This window comes from Amphiura filiformis, chromosome 9, assembly GCF_039555335.1.
Source record: "Amphiura filiformis chromosome 9, Afil_fr2py, whole genome shotgun sequence".
NCBI lineage: Eukaryota > Metazoa > Echinodermata > Ophiuroidea > Amphilepidida > Amphiuridae > Amphiura > Amphiura filiformis.
Genome location: NC_092636.1, coordinates 27,998,025 through 28,019,377, shown reverse-complemented (window position 1 = coordinate 28,019,377; position 21,353 = coordinate 27,998,025).

Below are 21,353 nucleotides of genomic sequence, written 5' to 3'. Positions count from 1 at the left end.
CAAATAAATTAATAAATTAAATGATTTATACAGACTTTATAACATTCTTCAATACGCTTAAAATTATAGTAATAATAGTAACAAGTGAAAAGTAACCGACAAAGATTTTACAATAAAGTGTATACAAATAACACATTCTTAAACTATTTAATAGAAATTTAATTGCACACAGGATTAAAAATATAGTATTTAAAAACATAATAAAAATATATAATACAATTACCCAATATATAACAAGGAACCAACCCAAACTGTTATTATTAAACAATTCAACATAAGCGAAATCCAGGCTAGCGCATATCCCAAGAAAAGCAAGGGAATGCGCCAGTAGCGCACATCCCAAGAAAATCAAGGGAATGCGCCAGTATGGGACTGACACCCTATTCATTAGGCCATCAGATCCCACTGATAAATGGTGGTGAAACTACAGATACTAATGTAGGCAGTCGGGTACATATCAATGTTCTTTATCAATTAAATAGAGGAGCATACCATGCAGTACATACATGTAGTATTGTTCAAAGAATCCATTACTAGGGGTAAAGTTGATATATGATACAAATATGAAGCTGAAATATTATATGTTATTGCATCAGTAGTCACAAAAACGTTAGCTGAAATGCATACTTTGGTGATTGACAAGTGATGAGTGCATTTGGGATATTGCTGTTGAAATCCATATACCCACATGAAAAGACGTGACCTTGATCCGGTACAAATGGAGTGTAGTAAGTGGAGTCACCCATTCTGGTAACCCATTTAAAATTAGTACTCTCTATGTGGAAGATTAATGTCACGACTTCCTTAAGGGCTGTATGGATTTCACATTTGAAATGTAGATTTAGTATGGCGAATGTTGTTTGAACATACCCTATATTGAAGAATGAAATATCAAATTACAGTTATACTAAGCACAAATATGTAAATCGTGATAAAATTACAACATTTATCAAAGCAAACATGATACTCCCTATACCGGTCTTCGAGCATCAGGTTGTGAATTTAAAATCTTAAGAAATAGTATACTTTTAAGATTATAAAGTAGGTTTCTGGGCTTTAAAATTGTCCACTGAAAGAGAAATCAATGTGTAACATAATGCAATAACATATAATATTCCAGATTCATATTTGTATCATATATCAACTCCGTAATGGATTCTTTGAACAAAAGAAATATTCACGCGCAAAAGATATCTTCAAACGTTCATGTTCATACAGGTGAAGTAAATGCAGACGTAGTATGCAGAAGTCAGAAGTCAACCCATCCCCTATCCTCGAAGCTGGCAGATCTACCGTATCCTCGTGTAGGGTAGTATGATCAAAATGTGTATCGTTAAATAGAGCACAAACTGTGGTTGGACAATAAAGGAGCCATCTGGTGCTCTATTTGAGCCTTTTACTGGGAGTTAACCATTAACAACCCCTCCATTCCTTCGTGAGACTAGGATTAAATAGGTAACTTTTGTTAGACACAGATGCGTTAATCCTCCAACTTTATAAAATAATAAAAGTTAAATTAGGTCATAGTTCGTCTCAAAGACCTTCTCAAGTTAAAAACCTATGCGGAATGCGGTTTTCTGTGGGACAATCTTTTTGGAAAGAATAGACCACCTTTTCATCTCTATAATGGAGGTTTCACTGTGGTCAAGATGAAGAATTCTATTGAGATTTACGATTTAGGCTACTTGACGTCTAACGATGACGTTAGACATGAGTTTTTTGTGTGGTGGATTTGGAAAAATGAAATCAAACAGCGGGAAAAAATCTAAAATTTACTCAATCCAGAAGGAATAACTTTTACTATTGCGCGCGGGGCTTTGAGAATTAAATTAAGATGGCCTAAGTATCAGCAATAAAGCATTATTTTATTTCATACATCATTTTTTACAATATATTTATTTCATTATGGCGTTAGGTTGGGCACCGCAAATAAACAACTTTTCGAGAAAATCGGATTTGAAGAAATGCCAATATAAAATCGATTTTTGTATTCAAACAATCATTATATTTTGTACTTGATGTTAAATTTCTGAAGTAAAATAAATAGATTAAAAAAAAATAAAGACACATTATTACTGGCAAGTTGAAAACAAAACGATACTTCAGGATGAAAAACACGAAAACACAATACCCTACTAATACCGTACAATACGCCACCTCGTCGGTCGCCGTGTAATCCCTAAGGCATTACTTTACGTCGGTTTCATTCCATAGTGGCGTAACTGACGTTAGTGGCGTAACTGACGTTACGCCACTATGGAATGAAGCGAGGTGATACGCCAGTATGACGTGCAATGTTTAAAATTTTGCCGATATTCTTTAGTCTGTTTACTATTAAAAATGTGTATAAAAGTGGCGTAATACTAGTGATTAATAATTAATTATTAATTAATTAGCTAATTTTGTCTGCTGGTACAAAATGAAAGAGAACATAATTAAAAACACATGTGACAATTTTCAAAAATAGCATTATGCTACTATGGAATTAAATGGAACGAAACATGACAGATGATACTTTGAAAACTCGAAATGAGTTTACATCCAACGGGCAACCTGAACCGCTGACCAATGCAGACTTATATGATTGACAACTTGTTTTTAATATAGTAAAACCCTACAAATTTGATGGTGAAACATACATCAGAATACCGCCCGAGGATTTGCCATGTCTCTAAGGTGTCTTCAATGTGTTTTTGTTAGTGGTGTAAACTAGCGCAAACGTTTAAACCTCTTTTGACAGTTCCAAGCCATACATGATACAATTTACAAACTGTACTAGTCAATGTTGCTCATGCATACTAAACGTTTCACTTCAGCGTAGCTGTTGCAAAAGCTTACACATTATAGTACGAGTAGATTGACTTAAGTGCAATATCAGATATTTATTTAGTAGGGTTGGCCACGGTCAAAAAAATTTTTCTTGCTGAGGTGAAAGGACTTTGGTTGGAGGTTACAAAAATGCAATTCGAAAATTCAGCTGAAGTCCGTTGCCATGGCAACGGCCCGATTTGTGTTTTTTACAATTTTCGCCTATTTTGGAGCTAAAAAAGTGAAAATTGCCCTTAAAAGGGCGCCTCGTTGCCTTAATATAAAATTTGGTATTTAAAAATAAATTGTATCATAAAAAAGCCCCATCCTTGTTCTATCTACAAACGAAGTTGTGTTTCGAGATTCGTTTTTTAAATATCGATTTGGGACCTGGCAACACTGCAAGTTTTTCAAATTTGAAAAATGCCATTTTTTACCGATTTTGGCGATACGAAAAAATAACTTTTGCGCTCACCTAGGATTTTGTCGTTATGGTTATTGGTAGAACATACCTTGCCCCCAACATATCTAATAAGAACAGCTTGGGGAAATTTATTTCTCTAAGGAAGGTGTTGCCAGAAAAACATACATTTTGTAAAAATTCAAAATTCTCATCAAAAGAAAATTTGCTGCATTTTGACCTAGATTTAGCACATGTAATGTAATGAGTTGTATGTAGAGTCAGTTTATCATCATGGTCAACTATTCTGAATGTTTCGAAACAATAAATGAAGTTTAATTTTAATGCGGTGTTGCCAGATGCCCAAAATTATGAAAGCTACATTACGCCAAATAGCCCAAATAGGTCTAAGTTTTCATGTATGAATCTAGTCAATCCAGTTAAATCACGGTCTATTATTATAAATAATTTTATCATAATTTCACCTGTTCTGAATGTTTGGAAACAAAAAAGTTCATCATACAGTGTTGCCAGATGCCAAAACGTAGAAAAGATATGTAAAATCTGGTTTACCCTGTGTACCCTGTGTTTTCAATATATACAATTCTGGTTAACCCTGGGCACCATATTTTCATAAAAGGAATTTTGTTAAAAATTTGCCCCGAATTTAGTACATGTGATGTAATGAATTGTATGTAGAGTCACATTATCATCATGGAGAACTATTCTTTATATCCTTCATTAATATATTCTCGTTCATTAATTGGTTAAACGAGTATCATGTGACCAAAAATAGTTTTGCTATTTTGCAAAGCAGTTAAAAAGCCGACTCAAAGTGCTATTTCCCCGGGATATATTTTTTGTTATATACCTCGTATATAGATTCCTGTCATCTGATTGGTTAAAAGTGCAGTCATTCTCGGCATGCCTCGGGGCATAGTCATGGTTTTGAGATCACCTTGGGCCTATAATTTTAACCATGCCCCTCATAGCAGTCAATATTTGTATACTATACTCCCTCTGAGCGCGTATGACCTCATAGCCGCGTCGCAGTTCCTAGCGGTCGGTGCAACTCGCCACATACGCGGGATATCGCTACCGGTTCTGGGGTATTAATGTGTAGCAAGTCGTGTTGTCTTGCGAAGTACACAAGCAGCAGCACAGAAGTGCAGCTAAAATACGGCAGTTTAATGACATAATCTGAGTTACATCAGGAACAGTATCTTAATATTGACGGCGAAATAACAGAGAACATGGTTACTCGTTTCACGCCCGGGGGGCACTCAATTTTTTTTTTGGTAGGGGTGTGCCACCGCCAGTTTCGAACTTGAGGTCTAAGGAACTGATCGGCAGGTCAAAAAAGGGGGTCTAGGGAACTGATCGGCCGGTCAGGGGGGTCTTGGGAACTGTTTGACCGGCCAAAAGGGGGGTCTTGGGAACTGATCAGCCGCCAAAATCTGAAAAATCTCGGCAACTAAACCATGCAGGCCAAACCAGGGTTCAATTTTGTTGCGTTTTTGCCACAGATTTTTGAAGGAATCGATTTCACTTTAAATTGTGCATTAAATTATTAAATCAGGAAAACCATTAATGCAAAATAGGTCTGTTTGGCCTATTACGATGAAAATCTCAGCAAAGCAAAACAGCATTCGAATCAAATTACTAGACCCTGCAGACCTACAATCTATGCTATTAGCCTACTGATAATTATAGCAGCAGCTAGCAGCACTACATAAAAGCCCTCCATAAAAACAAACCCACAAAAATATATTTTTCAGTGCCGAAAAGTAAAACATTGACTACATTGAACTGCATGAGATGATTGAGTGAAGTGTGCAGAATTTGACACCATTCCACTAGACCAGTAGGCCTAGATCGTAAATTACCTTTTAATTCACTGTTATGGCCAGCTGCAAGGATGTGCACACAATTATTTGAGGTACTTTTCCTCATATTTGGCAATTTTATTCCCAAAAGAGATCTCAAAATCATTTATTTCTAGCAAAATGTTCATCAGCTGAAGGCATCGGCATCGCGGCAGGCACTCGACAGTGCAGTGCTGTTTAACAACAAACCAGTGTTGCCACTACTAAAGGAGCCCAAAATCCCGCCCAAAGTTCACTAATACTCCTAATACAATGTGTTTCAATGGGGAAGAAATTTATGGAAAATTCCCTTTGAAGTTTTTGAGCTCGCAAAAGTAGCTTTTGGGCTTGAAATAGTAGGACAGAAAACACGCCTGTCAAGATGCCAATGAGAGCGGAAATCGATGATCTGAGGGTCTATGGAACGGCTAGAAAATTTTCGGGGCTTCAGAGCGGGCAATCAATGAATTCAGAGGGTCTAAGGAACGGCTAGCGGCTCTGAAAAAGGGGGTCGTCGCCGCGGCACATACCCGTATAGCTGGGAAATGTGAGTGCCCCCCCCCCGGGTTTCACGGCGGTATTGTAGAGGTTAAAACATTACAACGGTAAGCTTTATAGCCACTCAATTGTGTGCGTGCTTTGTGCATGTAGGCCTACGTGTATTCAATCAAAACAAAGCACGGCAAGCCTAGCCTAGCCTTGATGTACAGGCGTGGGGTATACTTGAAGTACAGGTATCTGAAGAGGGGAAGCAACGAATTACCCCCAAATCACAGCAGCAGGTAGTGGCTGGGCCGCCGAGTGTGAATAATTATGTATTTATTTTGGAAGGTTCGTGTTTGTTCTCAATTTTGGGGTGTTTTTCCCAAAATTTAACATTTGTGGTGATATTTCAAAAAAGCGACATGCCAAAGACAAATCGTTGGGCACATACTTTGTTATTGACAATGCAGTTTGTTTCCGCATACCTTTGTTGCCATTCGCTTTGGTGATTTACTAATATTATCAATTTTGTGACTGCAATTTGGCGTTTTTAATACGTTTTAAGTTTACCAAGAAATTAAGAAAAATATCTGGTCATTGTCGTTTCAGAATTTCATTCTGATCTTCGGCTTTTGCAGGCAACAGAATGCAGATTGGCTCACGATCGATGTCGTATTCCTCTATGTGGGTCCTTTGATGATAAAATTATTTTGAATTCCTTGTAACAACATACAAATTTTCGTCTGAAAACAGGGGACCGTTCACAAACACTTGTAAGGGGGGCATGATGCAAAAAAATTTCATCGCGAAAATTTTTCGGCCTTCCCCCCTTTACAGACCTCAAAAATTTCAGTGCCCACCCTTTTTGACATGAAAATTATGGGTCAACCCCATAGAAAAGCATATAAACTCAATTTTCCCAGGAAAATTTCTGGTCATTTTTTTCAGGCCCCCCCTTAGGAGGGTCAAACATGTTCAGCCCCTCCCCCCCCTTTTTTGCATCAGGCCCCCCCTAACAAGTGTTTGTGAAAGGTCCCCAGGGTTTCAGTTTAAACAAATAGTTTAAGGGGTCATATCATAATTTATTATAATTTAATTGTATTTTAGATGCATCATCAAAGAAATTGTTTATCATACATAAAAACTGGTCCTATTTTTCATATATAGTTTAGACATCTGGCAACACTGCAAGTTAAAGTTTCGAAACATAGAGAATAGTTGTCCATGGTGATAATGTGACTCTACATACAATTCATTACATCACATGTACTAAATTCGGGGCAAATTGGAAAAAATGTCCTTTTATCTGTTTATGAAAATAGAGTGCTCACGGTAAACCAAAAATGGTATTAAAAACACAGGGTACATAGGGTAAACCAGAATTGTACCTTTTCTACTTTTTGGCATCTGGCAACACTGTATGATGAACTTTTTTGTTTCCAAACATTCAAAACAGGTGAAAATTATGGTAAAATGATTTATAATAATAGACTGTGATTTGACTGGATTGACTAGATTCATACATGAAAACTTATAGACCTATTTGGGCTATTTTGCGTAATGTAGCTTTCATAATTTTGGGCATCTGGCAACACCGCATTAAAATTAAACTTCATTTATTGTTTCGAAACATTCAGAATAGTTGACCATGATGATAAACTGACTCTACATACAACTCATTACATCACATGTGCTAAATCTAGGGCAAAATGCAGCAAATTTTCTTTTTATGAGAATTTTGAATTTTACAAAATGTATGTTTTTCTGGCAACACCTTCCTTAGAGAAATAAATTTCCCCAAGCTGTTCTTATTATATATGTTGGGGGCAAGGTATGTTCTACCAATAACCATAACGACAAAATCCTAGGTGAGCGCGAAAGTTAATTTTTCGTATCGCCAAAATCGGTAAAAAATGGCATTTTTCAAATTTGAAAAACTTGCAGTGTTGCCAGGCCAGAAATCGATATTTAAAAAACGAATCTCTAAACACAACTTCGTTTGTAGATAGAACAAGGATGGGGCTTTTTTATGATACAATTTATTTTTAAATACCAACTTGTATATTAAGGCAACAAGGCGTCCTTTTAAGGGCAATTTTCACTTTTTAGCTCCAAAATAGGCGAAAATTGTAAAAAAACACAAATCGGGCCGTTGCCATGGCAACGGACTTCAGCTGAATTTTCGAAATGCATTTTTGTAACCTCCAACCAAAGTCCTTTCACCTCAGCAAGAAAAAAATTTTTGACCGTGGCCAACCCTACTAAATAAATATCTGATATTGCACTTAAGTATCATCATTTTGAGAACTCTGCGGTTAAGTATCACCTGTCCAATGCGATAAGTGTAAGTAGATGAAGTAACACTATCGTTCCGTAAAATTGCTTGCTTATGTACATGATAATCTGAAACAACTCATTTGGGTTTTATCTATTTCATCGACACATTTGGAGCTCTAAAAGGGGTAACAATCTGAAAATGGCAAACCATAGTAGACAATTACATTTCTTCCTGACTTTATAAGCAACTTGTGTGTCAACATGAATGTCAAAAGTACACAAATATTGTTCTCATCCAATCTGTGTGTCCCTGGCTACATTGAAATACAACGCTAAAAATACATATACCTGGCTTATTTTCTATACTTTAAGTTTCCTTTATTTGTCTTTATTCTTTGCTTTCTTATCTGTAGTCTTTAAATATATACCTGCAAACACTTCTCCGCCAGATTAAGGGAGGCAGCATGGAACCATATTTGTCCAATGTTGAACACAGATGGTGCTATGCTACCTCCATCACGTCAAATATATCTTGTTTCGTCACACACCAAATTCAGTCGTGATTTTTGTAGAAGATCGCACCTTCATTTATTTATTGATTCCTTTGGTTATACATATATATTTCTTTATGTCGGTTAGAATCACAGTATTATTGCAGTATAATCGAAGTACATCAATAGGCCAACTACTGAGCTGAAATTACATGAGCGCGACAAGATAACAGAAAAACACGGCATTGCATTTCCAACACTATAGATTACTTATATTCTCTACTTCTTGAATTCCACGCCAAAGACAATTGAACTCGAATGACCATTCGTTCTCCTTTCAAATATTGAATATGAATTTCTTGAATAAGAATATTGACTTTTAAATCATCAACTTCCTTTCTATATAGTCAGCTCAAGAATTTATAATGCACATAAGTTCAGATTATCATTATCACTAAAATTAAAGTTGTGGAAAATAGTCTTGTGGGTTTGTTACTTTTTGGAATTCTTACAATATGAGTTGTTATGTCGCATCGGTGATGGTAAATATGTTGTCAATAAATCTTGTTAATAATCAGTTAGGCTTGGATAAGAGACAATGACGACGTCTGTGTAACAATGTTAGACAATGTCTTTAAAATGCATCTTACTTAATTGATACCCCGTTTAAATTTAAGAAATGGGGAATCAATCTCAGGTTGAGTTTATATGAGAAAGAGAGAGTGGCAGTAGAACTGGAACTATTATGAGTTATTTTAAAATAAAAGTCCTGTATTACTGAGGCAATTTTATTGCTAGGTTTTCGTGTCGTTGCAGGAAATTAGGCCTATTATTTAGGAGATAATGAGCGTGATAGAGAGACTTATTCACTGCCCGAATACTCTAGAGTCGTAACTACTGTTGTGACGATAATTTATTTGCATAATTGAATATTGATTATTGTGCTTTAAGCCATGATACCCGGTCATCAAGTGAACGCTGTATCGTCCCGTGCATCAATTGATTGCCATGGAGCGAGCTATTGTCCGTACTTTGATAAATGAATCACTTCTGGTCGGCTCTCAAACCAGTACGGACGTTTCCAGGCTTTCTCCTGATAATTAGTTTAGATTAGTCCACATGATGGCGATTATTTTGTCATTATGTCTTGCAATATTTCAGTCATTTCCCCTTCCCATTTCAACATAGCTGCCTTTCAGCAATTATTCATCACATTTTCAGTGGTTTAAAACATGGCAAAAGTAATTTCCGATGCCAATTTTTGGCCGACATTTACGGAAAATCTGAAGATTTTTGTGTGCCCGGTCGACATATTTTGAACGCAGACATATATTATGGTGATATACCTCTCCACTATGGTACACAGGCATCCCACAAACGGTCCCTTAGTGGAAGGTATAAGTTTAGAAAACCGTATGAACGTAAAAAACATGTTTATTACTGGAAAGAAAAAAAGCAAGGTACACCAACTTGACTTGGGGGAACAAGTAAAATACAGACTAGACAGTACGAAGGGGGGGGGGGGGACAAAATAGGCATTAGAAGAAAAAGTGTACTGGAACAAGTGATGAAAATCACTGAGCACACAAGTAGACAAAAACCAAACAACCAATGCAGGCCTAAAACAGGCAAAGTTAGGTGCCGAGTGCCAAAGTTTAATGGCCAAAAATTGTCAATTCCAGAAAAATCTCAGTTTCAGGAAAACAGTACAAAAGTACACTGGAGTGATGAAAATCACTGTGCACATAGTAGACAAACAAAACCTAACAGACAAAAAAATTCAACCGACGTTTCGAGCAGATAAACTGCTCTTCTTCAGGGACAGACGACAAAATAATAAATTAAACAACGAAAACTAAGCTGTGTCTTTACTGTAAGAAAGCATGTTCGCTATTGAGTGCTGAGAAGCAATATGCAAATATACAACACCAGAGGACAATAGGGTATTGTCCTAATTGACAGGATGTAAATGTCAAGAGGGGTCGTAATCAATAGAAGAGAAATAGATTGAAAAGAGGATATTGGACTAAATAGGAAAATAGTGTCACTCAAACATATAAGAAACCGCATCATCAGTTCCTATCCTGAGACGCTTCAGAAGAGAAAAGATGAAGCGGATTCAACATGTTTACGACAAGACGGATTTGGGGATATAGACGAGAGACAAACAAGGGGAGTCCTAGGTCCGGAACCATGACGTCTGCAGGGGATCACCAGCAAAATCAGAAAAAGTTGGTAATGGTGAATCCAACGAACGAGGACACAAAACACATCAAGGATCATTTATTACTCTCAAATTTTGATATGTTACATAGAGGTTGAATAGAACACATCATTGTCAGTGGTACATAATTTTCATTCTTTTGTGGTGCCACTGTCGACGTCAGTGACTGTCAGTGACTTCTACCCAACCAGGCATGCTTGGTCACCGTCATTGACACCCACCAACCCAAATGATTAACACAATTGACAGAGGAAGGCGTGGCCTAAAGCCACTATCTTGATATTCACTTCTGGTGTCAATTTGTGTTGTTGCTGAGATCAATCCCAATCAACTTTGTGCACTCTATGTCTCGATGTCACTCACATGGTATGTAGTGAACTGACAATGTGAATAGAAATGTGATAGGTATTCTTTAGGCCTATAGCATAAAAAAAGAACCCAGGCAGTTGACAGGTAAATAAAGTATACAATTTCAGCTCTGATCTTGTTTTATAGTAAATTAAAAAAGCAAGTTGGTTAGCACACAGAAAAGTTAGATTTGTTTAATGATATCAAATTATAAGGCTAAATGCCAAAAAAAACATGCTTTCACCCCTCCCGTACAAACAATTTATTAATCCTTGTCATCGGAGGAGTAATTTGGTATATCTTTCAATAAGATCGAAGCATTGTGAGTTTTTACCCCTGTGTGGTGACCTTGTGTGACATCTAGCAAAAACGTACCATACAATTTGAGTCCACTACCCCCTAACAGTGATCTAGAGGGTCTATCCTAACACCTCATGGTATTTAACATTGGTTGACATGGGTGTTGGACCCAATCCTTAACTAAGGCCCGTGTGAGATTTAGCTCCTAGGCTATTTCTCTTCAACCATTTGGAGACGAAATCTGATTATGGCTTGTAGCCATAAAGTATAATTTAAAACAAACATTCAATCCAGACAAATACGAAACCATAACCATCACACACAAGAAGTCTCCTATCCCAGCAACTTATACCATCCATGGCCAGCAACTGAAATCCACTTCATGTGCAAAGTACATTGGAGTTAGCATCAGCAGTAGCCTTTCATGGAGTCGTCACATAGATCAAACACCTAAGAAAGCAAACAATTCTTTAAGTTTCCTGCGTCGCAACATCAGCCACTGTTCTCAACAGATTAAGAGACAAGCCTACTTAACATATGTCCGCCCAATACTGGAGTATGCGTCCTGTGCATGGCCTCCATTCACATCCCAATATATCCATCGCCTTGAAGCCATACAGAATAGGGCAGCTTGCTTCACCATGCATGACTATAGCCGCTTCAGCAGTGTGTCCGAGATGAAGAAACAATTCTCCTCCAGACACGTAGAGATAGAGCCAAATTGAGTGGCCCAGTATAAAAACGGCCCATTGCACATTTTTCGTCATTGGGAGAAATCGGCACTGTAAATGTACGAATGTTCAATAAAAGACATAAGAAAATTGATGCTTAAAAGATTAAATTGACAACATTCCCGAGTTACATTCATGATGTGTTATGTTTGTATGGATGACCTTTGGTGACCTTTGACATTTTTCAACAGCGCCCTCTATTTTTCACAAATGTGCCATGGGCCGTTTTTATACTGGGCCACTCAATTGATTATGATGTTTAAACTACACCACCATCTTATAGACATCAACACCAACAATCTGCTAGTACCTCTTGCATGCGCGTATTTTTTTTTGGGGGGGGGGGCTTTGGGGGCGCGAGCCCCCCGGGGTAAAAGGAGGGGGCGGCCAAAACGAAGGGGCGGCGGAAGACGAAGGGCGGCAAAAACAGGGGCGCAAAAACGAAGGGGCGGCAAAAAGAAATAATAAAGAAAAGGAGCGGAAAAATTTGAAAAAGTCTAAAAAAAATTGAAAAAATGGTAATATATATACATCAAAATGTGTTGCTTTTAGGGCGCTAGCGCTTAAAATCCTTTTGCTTTTGTTTTTTTGTTTTTTGGGGATTTTTTTTTGTTCTTCACTTTTTCAAACCACCAAAAAAAAATTGGGTCAACCTTTTCGGGCTGTTGGGGAAGGGACGGCAAAATTGAATTTTCTTCAGCGACCCGGGGTAGGGGCGGCCACGGTACGCCACTGTCTTGTAACCATCGCTATAGGATACAACCTTCGATACCAACACCTGCGTTGTAGGCTGGATGTCTACAAACACTCCTTCTATCCGAGTGCAGCTGTAGTTGGGGCTACCACACTGGAGGCATTCAAGCATAGCTTCTTCAAGTAACTTCATCCATCATTTTACTCGCACAGCCGCACCATTGTACAGCACTCTGCTTATGAACTTTTTGGTACCATGTTGACCCGGTGGGTTCAGTCTCCACTGACGATGGGTACGCATAGGGGGCGTATTTGGGGGCAAATTTTCCGTAATTTCGTGCAAAATAGGGGGTAAAATTGTGCAAATGTCCTCGATTCCCCGTGAAATAGGGGGTCATTGTCAAATCCTGTAACGGTCATACGTCCTACCTTTAAATACAAACTAAACCCACCGGGCATGTTGAGTTCCACACCAACGTTTTTCTCCGGTGCGTCATACTCTATGACATTTTTAGCTCAATTCCAGATACTTAAATGAGGATAACTTTTAGTGTTTTTTTGTTTGCTGCAACACCTCGCTAGCAAAGTTTCGTGAAAGTTTACAAGATTTAGACTACGTCTGGTTTTACAAAATAAGATGCCATTTTTGATATATAAGAGGTTGCGATTTCCGTCAACACTAATGCGAACGTGCAAAATATTTTGAAAATCAGTGTCAAGTGATATAGCTTTTCAAAATATGATCAGTTTTGGTCGACCTAATTATACAAATCAACTATAATCAATATTCAGGCAGGAAGTTGGTGTGAAATGAATATTTAGTAAACATCAAAACCTTAAGAAACCCCTTCGAGGGTAATAAAATCCATAATAACCTATGATATCATACACAGAAACAGAATAAGGTCGCAGCCAAGTGTAAACTTGCAGTGTTATTAATACGACATATATAATAAAGTTAATATTACGATTAAATAGACGTATACGAGATAACCCAGGGCTATTTTTTTATTTCTGCAAATCTGTGACGTGCCCTTTGAGAAATTATTTACCATGATGATGTTATAAAGTCTATACAACACATGTTTACTCTTAAGATTACTGAACCTTCAGGGATTACGTCTTCATGCACATTTCATTTTAGAGTAAATTAGTACAAATAATCCATTTATTATTAGTTGTATCATTTTTTTTTTTTTGATGACATTTTAAATTTGGATAATTTGCGTTTATTTTCAATAAACACATCTTAATTACAAAAAAAAATTACGGTTTCTGTTCTTTATACAGTTGTTTTACAGTCCAACACAAACGCCGAACCTATGCCGAAGGAGTGGTACTGCATCAGGCCCGTCACCAGCGGGGCACCGCACTTGTTTGCACTTTGTGCAATTTTGCATTTTTTTGCACTGTTTTGAACTTTTTTGGAGCTTCACGTAACTTTAGACGCCCAACTATTTGTCACCTTGCTGCGTGCCTGTACTGTATTACTGTGACATTAACATTTACTAAGTTTTATTATATTCTACGAACATGCAATTTTTACCAAATTTTCTCCTCAATATAACAGAAAATGACTACCTTCAAGTAAATGGTCAGTAGCTCTTGGAATAATTTTACAAGAGCAAAATGAAAATCTTGGATTTTACGGTAGAAACCAATGATGGGCCTTAACCCCCCTCCCTCCCACCACATGTTCATTTGATGGCCGGTCCTACCCCGGATATTAAAGGTGCTGGTGTACGCAAAGGATGGATCTACGATTAACTTAGGTCGTTTGGGCGTAAACACGTGGGAATAAAAAAATCTTAGGGACCCCACCCCTCGTAGTTCTAGGGCTAATCGTTTCAATAACACATGCCCTATGCAATGACATAACAATCTCAAAGGTAGTGGACATAAAATATTAAAATATCACCCACGCTCGTTACTTTAAGGCCCGGGGGTTCTAAGTAGAAATGAGGGCTCGGTGATATCCTCCAGATTCGAGGAGCACTTTCAGCCATATAGTTTAGACTTGGGGTGCATTTTCAACCAATTTGGTTTATTGATTGCCCTCAACTTGATGACAATTTGGTTAAAGAAAGGTTTTAATTCCCAATTTTATCGAAAACCTACCAATGTTCTAAACATTGGTATAATCGTGGGTCTGTTTTTCGTCAAGTTTGGTTTACAATCGGGTAGTTTTTTCGGAGTCCCAGCCACACATCAACACAAAAAACGAAGGTGAGGATCCCCGGGCTTTAAAAACAATAATACTCTATTCATCTAAAAGCATCAGTAAATATCAAATTAATGATTTGTCCATCAGTATTCTCATATTCATAGGATCAGCATCAAATAAATTCCCATGTTTTTAATTGCTAATAAAGTAATTGTATCAAATAGCTTCAAATGCAATAAAACACTGTCGCAAAGCTATATACAGGGTGTAACAATAAAATGTGTACAATTTTGAAAATAGAATGACACAAGTATGCCGCTTATTTTTTGGTTTGATATTAATATGTCTATCAAGATAATTTCTTTAGCCATAGATAAGCTTTGTTCCAATAAAATCAATGGTATACAAGTGCAGATATGGCCAATTATGTAACCTAGTCTTAAAATAATTGCTTGGGCCACTTTTGTCTAAGTGTTACAAAAGTGACTGAATAGAGTTGAACCATGAACTAGTTGAACGGTGCTCTTATGATATGTAGTTTTAAAAAATGGGGTATTCGAAGTGTAGACATTATTACAAAATAGAATATCTTCTTGAGTTTTTGAAAGTCACAACTAAGCACTGACATAACAACCTAATTTACTAGAAATCGTGGCTGCAGCTTAATACCTTCAACCCCAATTCACGTTGGAAGAGCGTATTTTTATGGTTGTGATATTCGGTAGCACATGGAGTCACGCAGAAACCATAAGATTGTTTATAGCTCATTTTCCAAACTCACGTCTTCCAATTCCATTAAGGCAGACAATTACATATAACTATGAGAAGTATGTAGAATTTATTAACAAAAATGCTGGCAATAGTGGTCGCTCCAGAACAGCTTGAAGCCCAGCTGAACTTAATTTCAAAATTTTATTGTTTTGTACTTATGGATGCAAAAACTGTTCTCAGTTTTACCAATGACATCTCAGGGATATGAGAATTTACTTTATTTATAAGATAATTTGAAAGAAATGTCATAACTTCATTTATAGATTTTAAAGAAATATCATATTATTATTAAATCCATGTTAATTATATTAAGAAACACCCTTTTGCATCAGTTCTTTGATGTTTAATGTACGATAAGCATATCTACGCAGTTCAAACTTGATATACGTCAACATGGCAAAATTGGCCCAACACTTTTTATGGATGATTTGATTAATCGGACATAACTTTTGAACCCAAGCTTTTTGAACCCAAGCTAGTAAAGAAGCCAACTAAACATCTTCTTTTAGCCAAGATATTACTGACTGTAGTGTATAAAACATAAATCTTCAATTCTAAGTGAGACATCATAGAATGTTATCAACTATGTGAAAACTGTCGGCCATAATATGCCTGCTTTGTTTGCAGTATATAATGCCTTCAATGATGATGATTGTATCGTTCGAGTTAAAAGACACATTTCAGTCAAGCACAAAACCCCATTCTGCAAAAACTGTCAAACTATAAAGAAAGTTGTAAATTTGCTTAAGTGCTACTTTCAGGCAACCCTTTCAGTATTGCTTTTGTATTATAAATTTTGTACGAGTTACATAACATAACAACTGGCATCCCAGCAAACACAAAACGTTTTCAACATCATTCGCAAAAGGTTATAAAGGTTGTCAGAAAACGTTTAAATGTCGGGTTATATAAAGGGTATATTAAGAGTATAAAACGTTTTCATAACTTTAAAAAAAATTTTTTGATAATCTACTGCTCAGCAAACAAAAATGTTTTACAGAAAACGTTTAAATGTTGTGTTATATAAAGGGTATAAAAACGTTTTAATAACATTCCAAAAACATTCTTGAAAACTTAATACAAAACATTCTAAACATAATGTTATTTTGGGGTTGAAAAAATATTTTGCGAAAAATGTTTGCCCAAAATATTTTCAATAACGTTTTAAAAACGTTTTCATGACCTTTATATAACCCGACATTTAAATGTTATTAAAAGGTTTTGAAAAAACATTTTAAGAACATTTCTGTGTTTGCTGGGTTCAAATATTTTGACATAATGTTATTTAAGTATTGACACAATATTTGGCAAAAATGTTTACAAAAATAGTTTACAATAACATTTTTTGAAAACATTAAAAAAATATTGTTGTAGTGTGTTTTCATACAAAACGTTTTAAAACGTTATCATGACCTTTATATAACCCGACATTTTAATGTTATTAAAACGTTTTACCTAAACCAAAAGCCAAAATATAACTTATTTAAAACGTTTTTAAAACGTTTTTGTGTTTGCTGGGATATAATTGCCTCTATAATGTTAGCTAAAGAAATAACACAACCTACTTCCCATTCCGGAAAAATAGAGCACTATTTGTTTTTGATTAAAGAAAACATTATACTGGTTTTCCCAATTAAGTAAATCTTAGTCCATTAGTTAATGCAACTGTAAATAAAAGTCAAATGTTAAAGGTTTTACAATTTGAGGGGAAATGGACCAAAAACGTGCCATTTTGCATGGTTTCGTACAATTTTAGTCACAAAATTCAAAGACTTGGTAGCCAACTAGCTTGGCCAACCCTCAGGAATTGAAGTGCCAACGGCTTCGGGCAGATGAGCGCTTGGGGAAGGGCAGTGGACCAACTTGACCGGCGAAAATAGGCGGATGAAAGAATTCGCGTATTAGTCAACAGCATCCACAAACTCGTCTGGAGAGTAGATGGCACTGCCAGACAATATAAATACACATATATGATGAACACACATTTGTATCTAAGGAAACCGGATCGAAAGAGGCCCAGGTTACTGGAATTTCCCAGGGATGGGGGTGAGAGTAAAGTATAATCCTACTGGGGACCAAACCTGAGACCAATATGCCTAAATAGGTATAATTCGGTCTCAGGACTAAACTACCAAATTGCGACTTCCCAAGTAATCCTTCACGACAGGAACCTGGAATAGTACAGTTATCCAAGTGTTTATGCACCAACCTCTGAGTACAAAGTATTCAGACTTGGAGTTAGAGGACATAACCATCTTTCAAAGAGACTGGAATGTAGGCCTAAAAGTTGATCAAGAAGCTTATAAAAATTGGAGAAGTGCTGTTGGAAATTTTGGTTTCGGGAATACCAAGCTAGTTCTTGCAAACACCCAGCATCCACACATGCCATCAAGGATAGTAATTTGGAATGCACAGAACGGCAAATATAGAAACCAAAATAACTACATCCTCGCACCAAGGATCTAATGTCTGTAGTGACCATGACTTGGTCATGATGACGTTGAAATTGAAATAAAAGAGGCAGCTAATAGTACAAATAGTAACCGAATCAAATCAGACAATGTCGCTTAAAAATATAATGGACAAGAAATAAACCGAGAAAGAAAGTGAAAAAATAAAACGAAGGAAACATCACAAAACAAACACGCTCCCTTCATGAGGTTTACGAATAAACGGCTACCTTGGAAAAAGACACATTTACCAAATTGTTGAAACAATTAGGTACCCGACATGGTTTTCATAATCGAATTTTGCATAATCGAAATTGGCGTGAAAGAGTTCCAGACATATCAATTCCTGACTTTGTTTGACAGAAGAAAGAGGAAAATTTTAAAAAAATGAAGAAAAATTGTGAATTATACATACAAATTTGTTGTGTTTTTTTTTTGCTCTTCACTTTTTCAAACCATGCAAACACATTTTGGGTCAACAAATCACAATTTCCGTCGGCAAAAAAAAAAAATTCCGTCGGTACATTTACAAGTTGTGCCCCCCCGGTTCCAAAATCCTGGCTACGCCACTGTTGTGTACTACCTCGGTCAACATCCTGCATAAGTGTTAGTGGCTACGACAATGTTATTCCCACATCTTCAGAGCAGAATCGGTAACAATTACACTGCTGCGAGGCTTATGTCGCAAAAGATGATGCCTTATTAGGGCGATTGAATAATGGTGCCTATAAACGTGCATTGCCTCATAAAACCGCAGAGTTAACGATGTGTACTATCTTTGACAGCTAGTACTGTGTAAGGTGATAAAATGCTGCTGCAGAGCAGGCTAAGGTATAGGCTTATTGTACTATGTCAAAACAATGTTAAAATCCTACCTATCGTGTCACATATGTCAGTAACATAAAGAGAGAAAAACAACCTGCAACGTTGCATGTTGATCAAATGAAATTGGGCAAGAAGCATTGTACAGTCACTTTATCTGACATGGTTCCTGCTTTTGTTTCGAATGTAAAATTGTTGGGAAACACACTATAAACTCTATCTCAGATTTGGTTGTGCATTTTCGGTACCGTCAATGTGCTCATTGAAAAAAATCTGTGCAAAAGCATTAGAAAGTTAAATGTCAACATCGACTCAGCAAAATTCAATCTCATTATTTACAAACCTAAATACATGTACTTTATACAGCGCCCCCACGTGCAAAATATTGGGGCTGAAGACGTCCAAGAGAACATTGGATGAAAGCTTCCTCTCGGTAAGCAATTTCAAGTTTGTGAGAAAAAAGAAAAGTTAAACATAAATACTTTATAGTTTGCAGACTACGAAGTTATTAATACAGACATGACCCATATACATAGAAACCCAAAGTACCCAAATCTTGATTTTAATAATAATAATGATTAGTTTGGTTTCTCAAATTAAAGTTGACATTATTGCTCACCTGCCTAGACGAACTAGTTATTCTTTTATGTTATTGGTGTAATTATATTGCACGTTTCCTTACATTAGTTATCGTAATAAACATCTTTAAAAAGTATATAACTAACTCCCCCTTGAATAATGGCCATTATTCAAAAACGGGCGTTTGTATCACGAATCTATAAAAATCCGTTGGAAGCAGAATTTATTTCTGCACATTTTGACACATCATTTGAAGCAATTGACTAAATGTTGACGTCACAGCGTACATTTAAATCAATGTACCCAACATTTGAAAGTTGCAGTATATTCTATTGATTTGTATTCAGTATAATGGAAGGAAATCTGAGTAATGATAATCTTTATTGTTTTCTGTGCTATCGTATCAACGCATTTTACAGATTTTTAATACAATAGCCCGTTTTTGAATAATGGCCATTATTGAAGGGAGATTAGTTACTTTTTTGAGATGTTTACTTTCCGTAGCCGGTTTTATTGGATTCCTTAGTAGTTTACTTAAACATGTCCCAGTTTTGATTTTGTTCCTGATTCTTTGAGTCTAGGGCAATCATTACATCGATATACAAGGGAATGGTATTCAAATCATGCGATATTATTCATTGCTGAATGTGGGACTTGCTACGGTAAACGTACGTTAACGGGACGGAAATTGAAAAGTGAACATTTTGGAATCTGTCCTTTTATCGATCTTCGCAAACCTTGGTTTATTTCTGCATCATTTTTGTCACTGATATCACAAATTAAAGAAAACATCCTTGCAAAAATTGGTTTAACATTTTTTGAGATCTACCCTCAATTTGGCTGTGGGGTGATGTTCAAAAATGGTACTTTATTTATTGTGCACAAAAAAGCAAATGAAACAATAAAGCATGGAATGAGCAATACGGCTTCAGAGTTGACCAAGCATTTTGAGTGCAGTCATGCATTATAATGCACAAAGAAAGCAAAACTCCAAGTACAGGAAATGCACAATACAGACTCTAAAGGGATGAACTCAAAACTCGACCGGTGGTTGACCGCCAGTTCCATCAGATTCCGTCCAGTTTCTATAGTTATAAACACTGGAAACCGGACGGTCAATGGTCGGTCGAGTTTTGATTGTATTCCTAACTTAATCTGCCCTATTTAAAAAACATACCAGGGACACCTGATCCAGTTCATGCTTCTACTATTTATCATCATTTGCAAGCTTTGTTTACAGGTCATTATTATTCTTTCGTCTAGATATTCTTAGTAGCAGGTGATGAGTTTCACTTTATCTACTTTTTTCAGATCAACAAGTATTTCAGCGGAATGTGATCCAGCTCAAGCTTCTATTAATCATCATTTGCATACGTTGCTTGCGGTATTATTCTTTCGTCTAGATACTCTTAAGTAGCAGCTGAGCGTCACTTCCATTATTTATTTAGGATTGTGTGTATTGTTTTAATGTCTACTTTTAAACTTCTTCATTACAAAATTGGTTTCTGGCCTTAGTCCATCATTAGCTTGGCGATTATCTCAAACTTCGCCTGTCAAAGGTGCGTACATAACTTGTATTTAAAAAAATAAAGGGTAATACCGTATCCCTTACACCCAAACAATGTGTTCGAGGCAGTAAAACGTAGATATTGGATGAGGCGTAACGAAACGTTTTACAGCCGAGGACACGTTATTTGGGTGTACGCCTTTTATCTCTATTCTATTACCACGAACATTACCACTTGTTTGCCCAAATATTTGACTTCAAGGTGGAGCGCGTACGCGTAAGCGACAGCGACAGCGCGCATCTTGAATTGTACATGTACCACGCGTATTATGGTAATGCTACGTGTAGAATGTGGTAGAATGTGATTCATTATTTCGAATAATGGGCTCCCGCGTGATGTAACTTATGGCTCGTGGGGGTAAAAAAATAAAGGTTAACTG